Source organism: Parasteatoda tepidariorum, chromosome 4, assembly GCF_043381705.1.
Source record: "Parasteatoda tepidariorum isolate YZ-2023 chromosome 4, CAS_Ptep_4.0, whole genome shotgun sequence".
Taxonomy (NCBI): Eukaryota; Metazoa; Arthropoda; class Arachnida; order Araneae; family Theridiidae; genus Parasteatoda; species Parasteatoda tepidariorum.
Window position 1 is genome coordinate 68,386,163 of NC_092207.1, and position 14,492 is coordinate 68,400,654.

Sequence of the window (14,492 nt, forward strand, 5' to 3'; positions counted from 1 at the left end):
AATATATATATATATAATTATTCAAAATTAGCAAATAATCTTAAATATTCATTTTAAAATCTAATGAATGTAAATGCTTAGTTTAAATCTCCATTATCCATGTAGCAATGCTTTCAAAAATATTTTCCAGTTTTCAGAGCTGTGTAAATTTATACGAAGTTAGTTTGTTTAAGGGCAATAAATATAAATCTCCATCCAGAAAGTTGTAATCGTGCTTATTGTTTTGTCATAATAATAACCTATAATAAGAGTCATTTATGCGCATAGCTTCACTAATCCTGAGGCAAATTAAACCCAGTGCACGTTTTGAAAGCAATTGAAAATAATTATCTAAACAGAAAATGTCTCACATTTCCAGAGTAAAACATGCAATTTGAGCCAACAGCGGAATTAAACTTTTCTTTCTTGACAGCTTTAATGGACAAGCAATTTTTCGTCTCTGACTTCAGAACGTCAACTAAATATAATTGCGCATTTTTTCAGTTTGATTTAATGCAACCGCAATATACTTTTCTGCTGTGAGATACTATTTTCTGAAACAAATTAATATTTAAATACGTATTTTAAATCTAGTTTTTATGAAAGATATGCAATTAAAAGCAAAATTAAGAGGATCTACTTAACATCATTTGATTTGCAATTTAGAGTAAAACCAAGAAATTGCAATTTCTAATTCTAGCACTTTTAATGATTTGAAATTACCAGAAACATTATGTGCTGTAAAAAAATTCCGAATCAAATTATTGTATGGTACCGTCACTTTGGGTGCATCATCCGTAAAATCCATTTTACGATAAAATCATTTTAATTGTAAAATATTATAGCAATATTTTTACAGTAATATTTATTTAATTAGAGTGATTTAGTGATTTTATTATAATTTTTACTGTAAAAACTACGGGTAAAGTGAGTTAAAGTGGGTTAAAGTGAGGGAAAAAACATTGTTTTTAAGGGCTCAATTGATCAAATTCTAAATTGTCTCCTGCTTTCTAGTTTGTAGCAAAATATAATGTTTAAAGTTAAAAATGGAAAAAAAATTCAAGAATTCTGCGTACTCTGCAAAAATTTTTGATCAAATTACAATATAAAGTACCTGCACTTTGGATGTATAATCCGCAAAATCCATTTTACCATAAAATCCATTTTTACCGTAAAATATTAAACCGTAATTTTTGCAATAATATTTATTTAATTAGAGTGATTCTGTGATTTTTCAGTAACTATTACTGCAAAAATTACGTTATGAGATTTTTTGTTCCTTAACGTGTTCCGGTAAAAATTGATTTTAGGGTAAAAGTACCGGTACCCTGAGTGTCGGTACTTTTAATCCGGAATTTTTTATTGTGTAATAATTTTTTTTAATTATTCATTTTTTATTTTTTAGATATTTGCCTGGTTATTGTTTCACAAATTAAATTTATTTCCGTTAATAAACATTTTGAGATATAAATAATATTGCCTTAAATTTAAGAAATTGTTTTTAATTTGAGTGTAATATGTTTTTAAAAGGAATATGATAGTTTAAAAGATTTCGAAACTTGTATATTGAAATTAAAAAAAAAAATACAAGACACTTGAAAAGTATTTGTTTCATTATTCCTACTTTTTTTGCAAACTTCTGAACCTTTCTTTTCTTTCTTGATTTTGTATTTTTTTTTCTGATTTTCTTTTCTTTCTTCTCTTTTAAGAAAAGCAAAGGAAAAATTCTATTTTTATTTTTCTCCAAGCTATTTTAAAGCTTCTTATGAACTATATCATAACGGGCAAACTATTACCTTGTTTATTCGAAACTAAAAAAGTACCTGCAAATCATCAATTACTTAAAAATTAGGTAATATGAGTAATAATTTACGGAACATTATTTAATACAAATAGCTCAACGCGCTTTTAATAATTGGTTCAATAAATAATGTACTTCCGGAAATATTAATTACTGTCAATTTTAATTTCTTGTTTCTTTTAAAAAAAATTTATTTATATTTGAGTTATATATAGTATTTTTACCAAATCTTCTTTAGACAAACTTTTTTAAAATAAAAGTACTTACAGAGATAAGCAGTAACTGAATATTATCGTGCAACAGTTAAAAGTCATCAATCCTTATTTAAAAACTGAGGAATAAGTAATATGATAAGGCAACATTTAGTGAACATACACTATGAAAATTTGTGAACATACACTGTTACGGCACTTTGGGTGCATCATCCATAAAATTCAGTTTACCGTAAAATATTATATTGTGATTTTTACAGTAAGATTTATTTTTTCAGTGTTATTCAGTGCTTTTATATCAATTATTACTATAAAAATTACTGTAAATCAGATTTTTTGTTCCGTATTATGTTCCAGTAGAAATGGATTTTACGGTAGATAGTACCTATAATCTGACTATCGGTACTTTTTTACCGTAATTTGATTTGAAATTTTTTACAGTGTATGAAATTTCTTTAAGTTTTTTAAATTAGATTCTTTGCTTATAAACATTAAAAGAATCATTTATAAACACTTTAAAAGGAAATATATAAATAATAACGATATGCTTTTTCCTTTAAAAAAAAAACAAGTTTATAAGGCTCTAATATGTTTTAAATAGAAAAAGAAAGTTAGAAATATCTTGAAAATTATATTTTGAATAAAACTACGAGACAATTGAAAAGTATTTGTTTAAATATAAAATTTGCTCACAAACTTTTTAAGGAGACAAAATTTGTTTTTTTTTTCTTCTTTCTTCCACGCAAAGCATAGGAAAATCCTTTTTAAGTTTCAATCCAAGACATATTTAAGCTACTTTCAAAATAAAGCATATTAAGAAAATTAATAGTTTAAAATTTTTAACTAAATAAGTGTCTCTATATAATCATCAATTGTTCAAAAATTAAATAACATTAATTATAATTTACAAAACATTATTTTATAAAAATAGCGTAACACTTTTAATAAATGGTTCAATAAATAATATACTTCCAGAATCATTACTTATTTTTAATTTTAAATTCTTGTTTCTTTAAAAATGTAAAACTATTTTTTAGTTTTATATAGTATTTATATCCATTCTTCAACTAGTTGCAACTTTTGAAAAAGTGTGCGCACAGAGTTTAACTGTAACTTAACATTATAGTGCATCAGTTAAAAATAATTTTTTTTTATTAAAAACTGTGGTGTAAATTCAATGATAAAGTACTATTTTATGAACAGAGTAATGAAGATATAATTTTCCGTGAAGTATGTTCAGAAAAAAATAGTTCTCCACTAAGCATGTCACTTTTTTTACCGAAAAAAAAATAAATCTTGGATATCAATTTTTGCTTAATTATAATATTCAAACGTCATTTATTTAAAGGGTATTTTAATTTTTGTTATAGCAGTATAAGTGTTTTCATGTTTCTTCAAACCCTCTTTGTTCACCTCATTAACACTGCAATTTGCTCTTTTTGACGACTATGTCTGAAAATTGCGTGTTTGAAATTAAACGAAACATTTTTATCAAAAATTACTGTTTTTGTAAAATCGAATCTTGTTATGTTTATTTCGTACATATATATCTTAGATTAATTTAAGTAACGTTTTGTTTGTATATTTATGCTGATTAATTTGATCAAAACGCGTGTATTTGTGCAGTGTACATTTTTTTTTCCAAAACACTAAATGTGATATCAGACTAATTAGTACTTTTTTATTTTAATCTATATTTTTTTTAAAAAATTAAAAATCCCTGCTTGAAAAGTAATGAGAAATCTATTGATATACCTCAAGAAGAAGTTTCAAATTTGTGTGCAGTGTCAATTATTTAAAAATGCTTACTGAGGAATGAGACATTTTTAAATTAAGGGTATATGAAATCTGCCAATGTGAAGTAATTCCTCGAATGAAGAATGATTTTTAAGTAAAATTATTAAAAAAGGTGATTACTTTTAGAAAAATGCTTAAAAATAATAATATCACTTTAGTGAAAATTATTCATAGCTCATTTACGTTTATTATGTGATAAAAGTTATTTAACTTTAAATGGTTCTCTTTGAACTAATGTTGTTATAATTAATTAGTCCTTTTAAATTATTATATTTTGATATAAGTTGCTCTTAAAAGAAACATTAAAAATTACTAAACTATACAGTACGATTTTTTTCTAATTTCAGTAATGTTTTATTAATCATGATTACATGAATGCAAATCGAAATGAGTTACGATTTTTTTTCTTCAAAATGCATGTATAAAATTAATAATGTATAAAATGCATGTATAAAATTCTACAAAATAAATTAGTTTAATATAAATATTTACGACAACAAAGGAAAACTAAGCCCTCTATTAGTTTTCACATCAAAAGATCTAAAAAAATTTGAGCTAACCACTCTTTTATAATAAGGGTAAAAATACACATTCTTCGAAGCAGCCAAAATGGCGAGAAGAAAAATGGATTGCGATCGACAGCGAGTTAAAATTTTTAAATGGGTACATTTTTCGGTTAAAGAATGCCAAACACGTCCGCCGTTGGTTTCAGATCACACTTTGGCTTCCTAGAGATAACGAAATTGTTCACGAACCTCCATTACTTTGGTTTTTCTTTTTCGAACACCCTATACCTTTTTTTTTTCCTTAATTCGCCAAATACGTTATTTGAACTTTCACGGTTAGGAAGATTTTTTTTGAAGAGAAAAATATTTTTTCCAATCGGTGTGTTAATTAAAAGTTATCTCGTACATTTGACTATAAAAAAAAATTCTTAAATTATTTTTATGGAAATTCCTATGAAAGAAAAGGAAAATTTAAAAAAAAAAAAATATTCTAGTAAGTAGTAAAAAATGTTTTCTTTTTTTTGCATTTCTTTTTAAAAAAAATCGAATAATTTTTTTAGAGAGTAGAATGCATTTTTCAAATTTCCAGTTGTATGCATAGCAAAATCGTTATTTTATTTGGTTTGTTAAATATAAAATAAATTGTACTATAAAACACTAAAATATCAAAACCTGTATTTTTAAAGGCTAATATTTATGTTCCATATTTGCTTGATATTTAAATTCTTCCTGCTTCGGTCGAGTAAATTTTATAGCATAATAGGAAAAATAGTTTACATAAACTTAAATAATATTTAAAAAAATATTTGTTCTAATTTTATTTACTGCTCCTTTTTAATTTAGTACTCTGTAAATCTAAGGTCCTGGATACGTAAATTTTTTCAAAACACAATAATCTTGTCTCTAATTGTCTTAACTTATCATCACTTTATCAGTATCACGAAAATAAGAATTAAAGCTATTTAATTTATATAGATTCAATATGGTTGAGATATATTATTTGAGTATAATATTCTATGTTAAATTTATTTCAATAAGTAATTCTTGATGTTCAAAAAATACATATTTTATCAATTGGATAAAGTAAAACTATCAAACTGCGAGGTATATGAAATGTAAAATAAATATATATTTTACTGAATTACTGAAGACAACCATTTTGTACTATGAATGGTGCAAAAGTATTTAAACTATATTCAGTTTTATTCTTTTATATATATTTTTTTACTTTATTGGCGAGTAATAATGTTTATAACATATCTTTAAAGAGGAAAAACTAGTCATACTTGTTCGTTGATTGAAATAGACACATTATTTTCTTATAAAATAAAGAAAACAATTCAAATTTTTAATTTAGGCATTTCTTTAAAACTGAAAAGGCAAAATTCCACAAAAGCAAACAAAATAATGAGACCATTAAATTTTTTTTTCCATTTTTTTAATATAAAATTTTATCGCACGTAGTATCGTTTTGAGACCTTATATCTCCGCCAATTCTATGCAGCCATACTTTCCGTCGCCCCTTATTGTGATCTCCAACAGATGCGCGTTATAATTTAATGCGTAATTTGGACTTAATAGATCTCCCAAATGCACAACAACCTGTAATTATTAATTTAAAAGTCTGAAACAAATAATGTAAAAAGAAACGCGAAAATAGAAATTACAGAAATTACAGATTACAGCGAAAATAGAAGACTTCACCGTTCAAACTAGTCAGCAAAATGGTGTGGCGTCTGTTTACCCATGTGATCGACGACACCCAATCAAAATCGAAAACAACACAAAGGTCGCGAGGAAAAGAGTGGCGTTACTTAAACTAGGCAATTTAGCACTTAGGGTCAATTTATTATGAAAATTAGAAACTGATTATTTTAACTTTGGAAAAAAAATCATAATCAAAAACTTATTCAGCGTTCGCATGACTTTTGAATAATAAAAATTCAAGGTCACAATATAGATAAAATAAGACTTCTAGTAATAGTTTTTTACTGGTGAGTAATAGATACTATGAATCGCGTACTAAAAATACAGGAGTAACGGCCATTCAAAACATTATAGATAAACTGACACTAATATATAAGTGTGTGACATCCATGTTCTGATGATGTCCAGTGAATTTTTGACTGAGTCTCGCTGAATTACCAATAATTTTTACTCCTTAATTATCTATAATTTATACATGAAATGCATGCAAAAGGTGCACATGCCATTATACATACATAGAATTAATAATAATAAAGAAAGAAAAAAACTCATCTTATTATCAACTCTATGCATAGAGCCATGGTGTAAAGTCTATACAAAACCACAATAAAATGGTTATCCTGTAAAATTAACTTAATAGGTAAATCTTTAAAATATGTTCAGATTGTAAAATATGAAGCAGTTGCATTTATAAATGGGGAACATAAGCATTTGAAAAGTATAAGATATATGCATTTGTGTTATCTGAAACTTTTGCATTCGTAAAATATGAAGCATTTGCAGTGTGAGGAACAATTGCTTTTGTAGAATATGGAACATTCATATAATATAAATGCATTTGCAGAATGTGGAACATTTGCCTTAGTAGAATATGAAACATTTAGAATTAGATGATATAAATCATTTGCATTTTCAAAATATGAGCCGTGTACATTTATATTATCTGAAACATTTGCATTCGTAAAATATGAAGCATTTGCAGTGTGAGGAACAGTTGCTTTTGTAGAATATGGGACATTTATATAATATAAATGCATTTGCAGAATATGGAACATTTGTCTTTGCAGAATATGGAACATTTACAATTGGATAGTATAATTCATTTGCAAAGTATAAGGCATCTGCCTTTGTATGATCTGAAATATTTGCATTCGTAAAATATGATGCATTTGCAGAGTACGAAACATTTCCCTTTGCAATTAGATAATATAATACATTTGTATTTATAAAGTAATTGTAGATTACGGTACATTTGCCATTGTAGGTCATAAAATAAAAACATTTTCGTAAAAAAAATTAAATTTTGTTCAAAGATTTTACGATAAATACGATTAAGTATTGATACGCTTGTAATCGATTAAAAAGATAAATGGCACTTTTTTCTGTTATGTGACTATTTATCTCTACTCGAATCTTACGTAAACTTCATTGCGTAACATCGTGTTTATTTTTTTCTCATTTTTTTTTCACAACGAACAGTAGTGTACTAACAAGATTTCGATTGTGACGAATACCGCCCGACATTAAAATGGCATCTTAATCTTTCTTGTAAGATTTAACGCTCGACAACCTTACCTTAATGGGAAAAGATGGAAGCATTCCTCTTACTCAACTCGAAGTAGCATCGAAAACGACCACTAAATATTCGAAGGTTGTTTGGATGTCTTCATTAATTACTATTAGGTAGATTCACTTCAAAAGGGATCTTAATGAAATCTACTTTGACGGAACGGGAACTGAACTACTTTGGCAACGCTTTTGCTTTTCCTTATTGTCCTGAGTATTGATCTCGGTAGATTTCAATTAATTAGGATTTTAATTTATATCTCACTTAAAAAACAATAATAATATTTCTGTAAAAGATGCTATTCTTGAGTTAAAAAGCGCAATCATTGATTGATTCTTTTTAGTATTATTTTATTTTGAAATACTCTATTTTTTCTAATTAAAATACGTATTCAAATTTTTTTATTCAATATAGTTAACGTAAATATGTATTACATATTTATATATCAAATTTTTAATAATATTTGGACTCAGTCGAATTTGCGTATGAGAGAGCGTATGAACCAAAAAAATGATCTCGTTCAGTCAGGCTGCTAGTTTTAAGCGATTTAGTTGAAATTAACAAAAATAAAATAATCAACCAAATGATTAAAAAGATGTATTAAAAATACATCAGAGATAAAAATACATTAAAGCTAAAAATGTTAATAATAGATTGATTATTTTATTTTGAAAAGCTCCATTTTGTTTAATTAAAAAACGTATTCAAATCTTTATTTTATTTAAATGTTTTTTTGTTTTAGTTAACGCAAATATGTACTACATATTTACGTACAAAATTTTGAATGAAATTTAGATTCAGTCGAAGTTGTTTATGAGAGAGCGTAGGAACCAGAAAAATAATCTTGTTCAGTCAGGTTACCAGTTTAACCCGAGTCATTCGAAATGAGCAACAAAAGAAAAAGATTCAATCAAATTATTAAAATATATATATAAAAAAATAAAAATATGCAAAGATTTCTTTTGCTGTATTTTAAACTTTAAATAAAATTTTACTTCCAAACTATTACATATTTTTCATGAGACCGGGACAGCCTGGTTGGTAAGATGCTAGACTCGTGTTCATGAGAACGTGAGTTCGACTCCTGCCGGTCGAAGAATCTCCGTTTATTAAATGCTAACTTGTGCATGTTAAATCTTTCGGGGTCGCAAAGTCCTCCAAGTTACCGTAAAAAATTAATACCTGTGGGAGTACTGAATTGGAGATTGATCGCTCTCTGGTTCTGTCCAAAATTACGATTTTCGGATAAATGAATGGTGTATGATTGAATCCTCTCTGTAAAACGGGCTGGGAAGAGTGTGGATAAAATCGCATTCTTGTGAATAGATTGGATCATTTTAAAAACAAAAATTGCCCCCTCTGCCTCAAAAATTCACTTGATTTCAAGCTGGCTTGCTGATATTTTGAAGAGGCCTAAGTAACAACAACAAAAAATATTTTCCGTGAAACCGAAATACAGTTGAAAGTATTTACAACGAGAAAGTAAGAACCGAAATTATATCCGACGCGTTAAACACGAGTCAGTAAAAAGAGTCGTCCATCAAAAGTACATACACTGACCAGCTAATTAGAAATCTTAGATTAATATTTTATTGGACATTTTTTCACTACTAGCAGGCCGTATTTGTAAGAGCATCGATTCAACAAGCTTTGACAGTGCATTTATCTATCTAGAAAATACCACGCAGTGCTAACCGAACTTAAAGATACTATAAATTAGATGGAAAAGAAAATATCTGCCAGATGTGCATTTCCAGTATGTTTCAAACATTTTCCATTGGGTTTAGATTCGGGTCTTGTATTTGCCAAGGAAGATATTAGAAGTTAGATTAATGTTTATTAAACCAATTTTCAACACTTCTGACAAGATACATAGTAGCATCATCGGCCATGAAGTATCTATCACCTTCGGTGTGAAACTGTAACATTAGAAGAAGCATTTGATCTGTTAATATGATCAAGTATTGCTTTGCTTTTTATTGACTCTTGAGAAACAACAAACAGAAACAACAACCACATCTTTATCCTTCCACCAGACCTTCGCATAATGTGAACAAAACAAGATGGATTCACGGCTTCGTGGATAAGACTTTGCTAAAATCCTCGTCTTCCTATGTAACCCGTTCCCAGTCATCAGATTTTTAGGATGCTCGATTCAATAAAACAGTATGCTCGTTAATCCGGAAGTATCCAAAAATATCAAAAATTAAAAGTTATAAAGGAAGAAAAACAGAACTAAAAATGTTTTAAAGCGTTTTTTTTTTTTTTATATAATTTATTGTTTACATTCATCAATCGATATTCAAGTCTTTTTTTTTGTACTTAACATGGCTTAGTAATTTTGCAAAGTATAACACGCACACCACGAATTAATGCGGTTGATTTCATAAAAAATTTCAACTTCTCGTTAAATTACATGTCTTCAGATGTGGATTGCGGAAATGGAATAATTTGCCCCCCATCTCTGTCAAATTCTGCATTTTGCAATCATTTAGTTAGGAATATGCATACAGACACATGATCAGCAGCAGGTAGTACATAATCTATTCAATGGTTTGCATTGCACTGATAGCTATTGCGATTGTGTGATTTGTTTCACTACCTATGAAGAAGTTCAGATTACCCTCTTTATTATTATCGACAAACTTTCTTCAACAAGTTGAACCAAAGTAGTATTTTTATGGCCTTCAAAGGAAATGCGATTACAACTAAAAGTTAATCTTTATATTTGCTAACATTTTCTATGAAACAATTTTCAAAAAATTTAAGAAAAATTACTCTCTAAATCCGAACATATACTCTTAGTGAAAAATTATTTATATATAAGATAGCTTTTCAATTGAAATGTCTCTGAGGTCAGGATAATGAACTATTAAAAAACGAATCAGGATTTCTCGCTCGGTGAATCAATCACATAATGAACAAGTGTCTCATAAAATAACATTTTCACAATTTCATAGACCTCAATTTATAAATTACCTATCTTTCCAGCAAAAATAACATAGTATTAATAGTCAATATATACATGGATATAAGATATTTTAAAAAATATTTGTACATACGCTGTAATAAGTATTTGATTTTAATCTGATCTTTAATTTTAATTCAGTTAAAAATTTTGGATGTGTTAAAACCCGATATCGTGCAAATTTATTGCAACGGTGAAAAATGGTGAAAAATTGAATGGTGAAAAATTGAAGAACATTATGATAAATCTTAACCCCACTTAAGCATAATACGAGACTAAAGTTCTTTTTTTCTTCCGAAGTTCTTTTTTTATTTTTTTTTTCTGAAAGTAACCTGCATTTGCATTACATGGATAGAACAAATATGAAAATCTTCCGTCGTTAGCTCGACCGCAAGGATTTCCATATCTATGAATCGTTTGTATCTGGGGATATTTTATGTCTGCAAAGTAGCAGTAAAAATATTGCCCAGTATTCGTCGAGATTAGAACCTCAATCGACTCATTGGTGGGTGAACACTGATTCCCTTGTGACATCACGATATGATTTTTCTGAAAACTTTGACCAAGCATTTAACCAATCGTAATTGAATTAAATGTAGGGATTAATGGCACAAAGTCTAAGTACGACATGCCACGTGTGTAGTACACAAACACGTTAGCATAGAACCAAACAACTAAATTTTTTAATTACAATTTTAAATTTCTTCGGTGAAAGAATCTAGTTACGTTCATCGAATGAATGATATTTTGCTCAGGTGAAATACGAAGAAAAAATTATAAAATCCCTCCAGAAACAAGAAAACAAAAAAAATAAAGTTACTGAATGTAAGAATGTATCTGTAATTTAGCTAATGGGTACAAAACTTGATCAAGCTATTTGTGGATATTGCAAACAGAAAAGTGTTCGTGATTAATTTTACATTATCCGTTCGTAATAAATAGTTTTCCTGGTTAAGTTGTCGATATAACAGCACAAAAGTATTTGGCAGTTAAGAAAAATCAATCCGTATTCTTAATGGTTTATGATGCAAAGTTTCACAAAATATATCTTCGTGGCTATACTGATGCGTTTCATCAATCATAAATAAAAATATGCTGAAATAACTAAAGGCATTTCTAGGGAATATGAATCTTAGTTTTTGAACAGCCATGCATAAAAATAGTTAAAAAGCAGCTCTTAGAAACCTGAAACTAGAATTATTTCATTAGTTTGAAAATGCGCTGCTTAGATTCAAATTAGATTTATAACTTTACCTACATTCATGCATTACTTATGATAGTCATAAATATTTAGCGATAGTTAAAATTACACAGTTAGTAGTATCTATCCTCCTTATTCCTTGCATGCATCGAAATGAATATGAAACTTTATTATTTATATATTTAATATTTATTTATTTATTATTTATATTATAGATTTATGACAGTGACCTAAAATATGCTAATTAATTAGTACAACCGATATTTTAAGTTACAAAACCAGACAGAGAAGCGTATTTTCTCTGAATAAACATATCTTTTCTTTTTTTTTTACTGGTTCGGATTTCTGACTCTGATATAGGGAGTAGCTGCAATCAAGGAAATATGTTTTCCATAGTTTGGTTAGAAAAGCGGCCCAAAGCTTGCACCCCTTGATGTTAATTTTATTGTCTGCATATTTCACCATATCTCGAGAACTATTTAAACGAATTCAAAAGTTTTTGCACAAAATTGTAAAATTCATTTATACAAAGTTAATTTCATGAAAAATATAACTTTTATTAAGTATTCATTATTTATTATTATTTTATTTAAAACTGGTCAAAAAGATTTGGATTTGCAAAATGCACAATTTTTTACGTCATTTTAAGAAATGTTATTTCCAACCCTATATTTTGGAGTCAAAAATCCAAATTCATCGGGGAAAAAATATGTTTATTCAGAGAAAGTATGTATTTGTGTCTAATTTCGTATCTTAAAATATCGTCTGCAGTAATTAATTAGCATATGTGATGTCACCCTCGCAAACTAACTGAGTCTTAGAACGTAAAAATCCGATTATTAGTTCAAGAATTATTCAGGATGGTTCGTTTTTTATTTTGCTCACAGTACATAAGATATTCTATAGGGACTACCTTTAATTTATGTAATTCATATAATTCCAAACAATAAGGTAAAAGAATAGGCAAATTGGGGGTCACAAATAAGTTTTTTTTTATAAATTTAAAATATGTATAAATGTAAATGTATTTTTTTCATAAATTCAAACAGAAAAATATCAATAAGTTTTATTTTTAACCAATGGTGCAATCACAATCTTTATCAACAATCTTTTGCAATCCAGTCAGCAACTATTCAATGCCTAATTAATAAAAGAAAAGTCGATCATATTTTTAAGAAACATATCTGTGGAAAATATACCTTTTCTGAAAAAAATATCGTTTCTGAGACCAATTTTTCGCCACTTGGAATTTATATCGATAAGAGTAAATGCAAATCCGTTGACACAATCTTGGATTAGTATAGTGTGTGAAGACAGTATCTCCCACCTTTATTCATAATTTTTCACCCGAAAACCAGTCTTCTTGATGAAACCTGTCCGAAATTTAAAAATTATTGTATTTTAGTTAAGAATGCCACTTTTATGATCTATGCTTAATGCACTTGGAAAATTATCGCAAATGTTTTAGTAAGAAATAGTTAGTTTCGGTGATTGCGCTAATGATTTTCTAAAACCTAGTGAACTGCGCTGCCTACATCTTATCACCCCTTGTGAAGGGTTGTTCTGCGCTCAAAGTAACCCAACCACAGTAAACCGAAACACACAGTAACTAAAGTTAACCCAAAGTAAAATCGCTCCCTTAAAAAACATTCATTATCAATGAAATCAGACTTTTAAAAAATTACACCTTTAAGAGTGCATTTATAAATTATATTATATGAAAATATTTTAAAATTAAATTAATAATTTTTTAACTAAGTACGTTCATATTAAATACTGCGAAAATTATGTTTCCTTAAGTTAATGTTTTTTAAGAAAAATCGTAGCTGATATAAATCAACAATTTCTTTTTAAACATCGAATTATTTAAATCACTATTATATTCGAAATACATTATATTCTAGTTTTAAATCTAATCCAGACTGCAAAATCTCAAATTTAATCCCGGCATAACTTGGTGAATTATATTTCAATATATTTCTAAGGCAGGTAAGAACTTATCGCCCAGATAGTGCATGATTTTCATAAATTGCAGCCCTCACATGTCAGTGAGAAGAGAGACCTACCTAGAAGCGCAATCCGCATACTGTGAGGAGTGGGGGTTATAATTGAGGTTATTACTGAGCGCAATTCACCACTGAACGTTACCTTACTAACCTAGGGAAACTGAAAAAGCATTCAGTGACGGATGCATACCTCTTCTGGCTTAGACCGTCCTTTAATCATAAATTCACTGCGGAAAACACATATTAAGAAAAATAAATAAATAAATAAATAAATAAAAAAACATTTGACAGTAAGTATTTCTTTAACTTTACTCCTCCAATTTTCAATGAATATTTACTGTTTCAAATATTCCTATTGCAAATCCATAAAAGAAAATTTCTGGAATTATATACAATGAAGAACTAGATAAATTTGGGATATTTTCGTATCGTGATCTGTCGCGCCAACTACAATCGCCCAGATACCACATAGATTTTAAACTTGCAATTTCAAAGAAAAAAAACACACACATATAGATGTCTTTCCAGTGGTGGCTACGAAGTGTACCTCTTTCAAGTTGGTCCCTTTCTGGGAGTTTTTTTTTTTTCATGTCTCACTGGGGGCCGCAGCTGGGGGCCGGGGATAAGTTAGGGATATACTCAATTTTTTTTTTATTATTTTGGCTATTTTTGTTTATCAGGAATCGATTTTGATCAATAGCATTATACTAAATGATACTGAATATAACTAATCTTTGTTTTTAAGGAA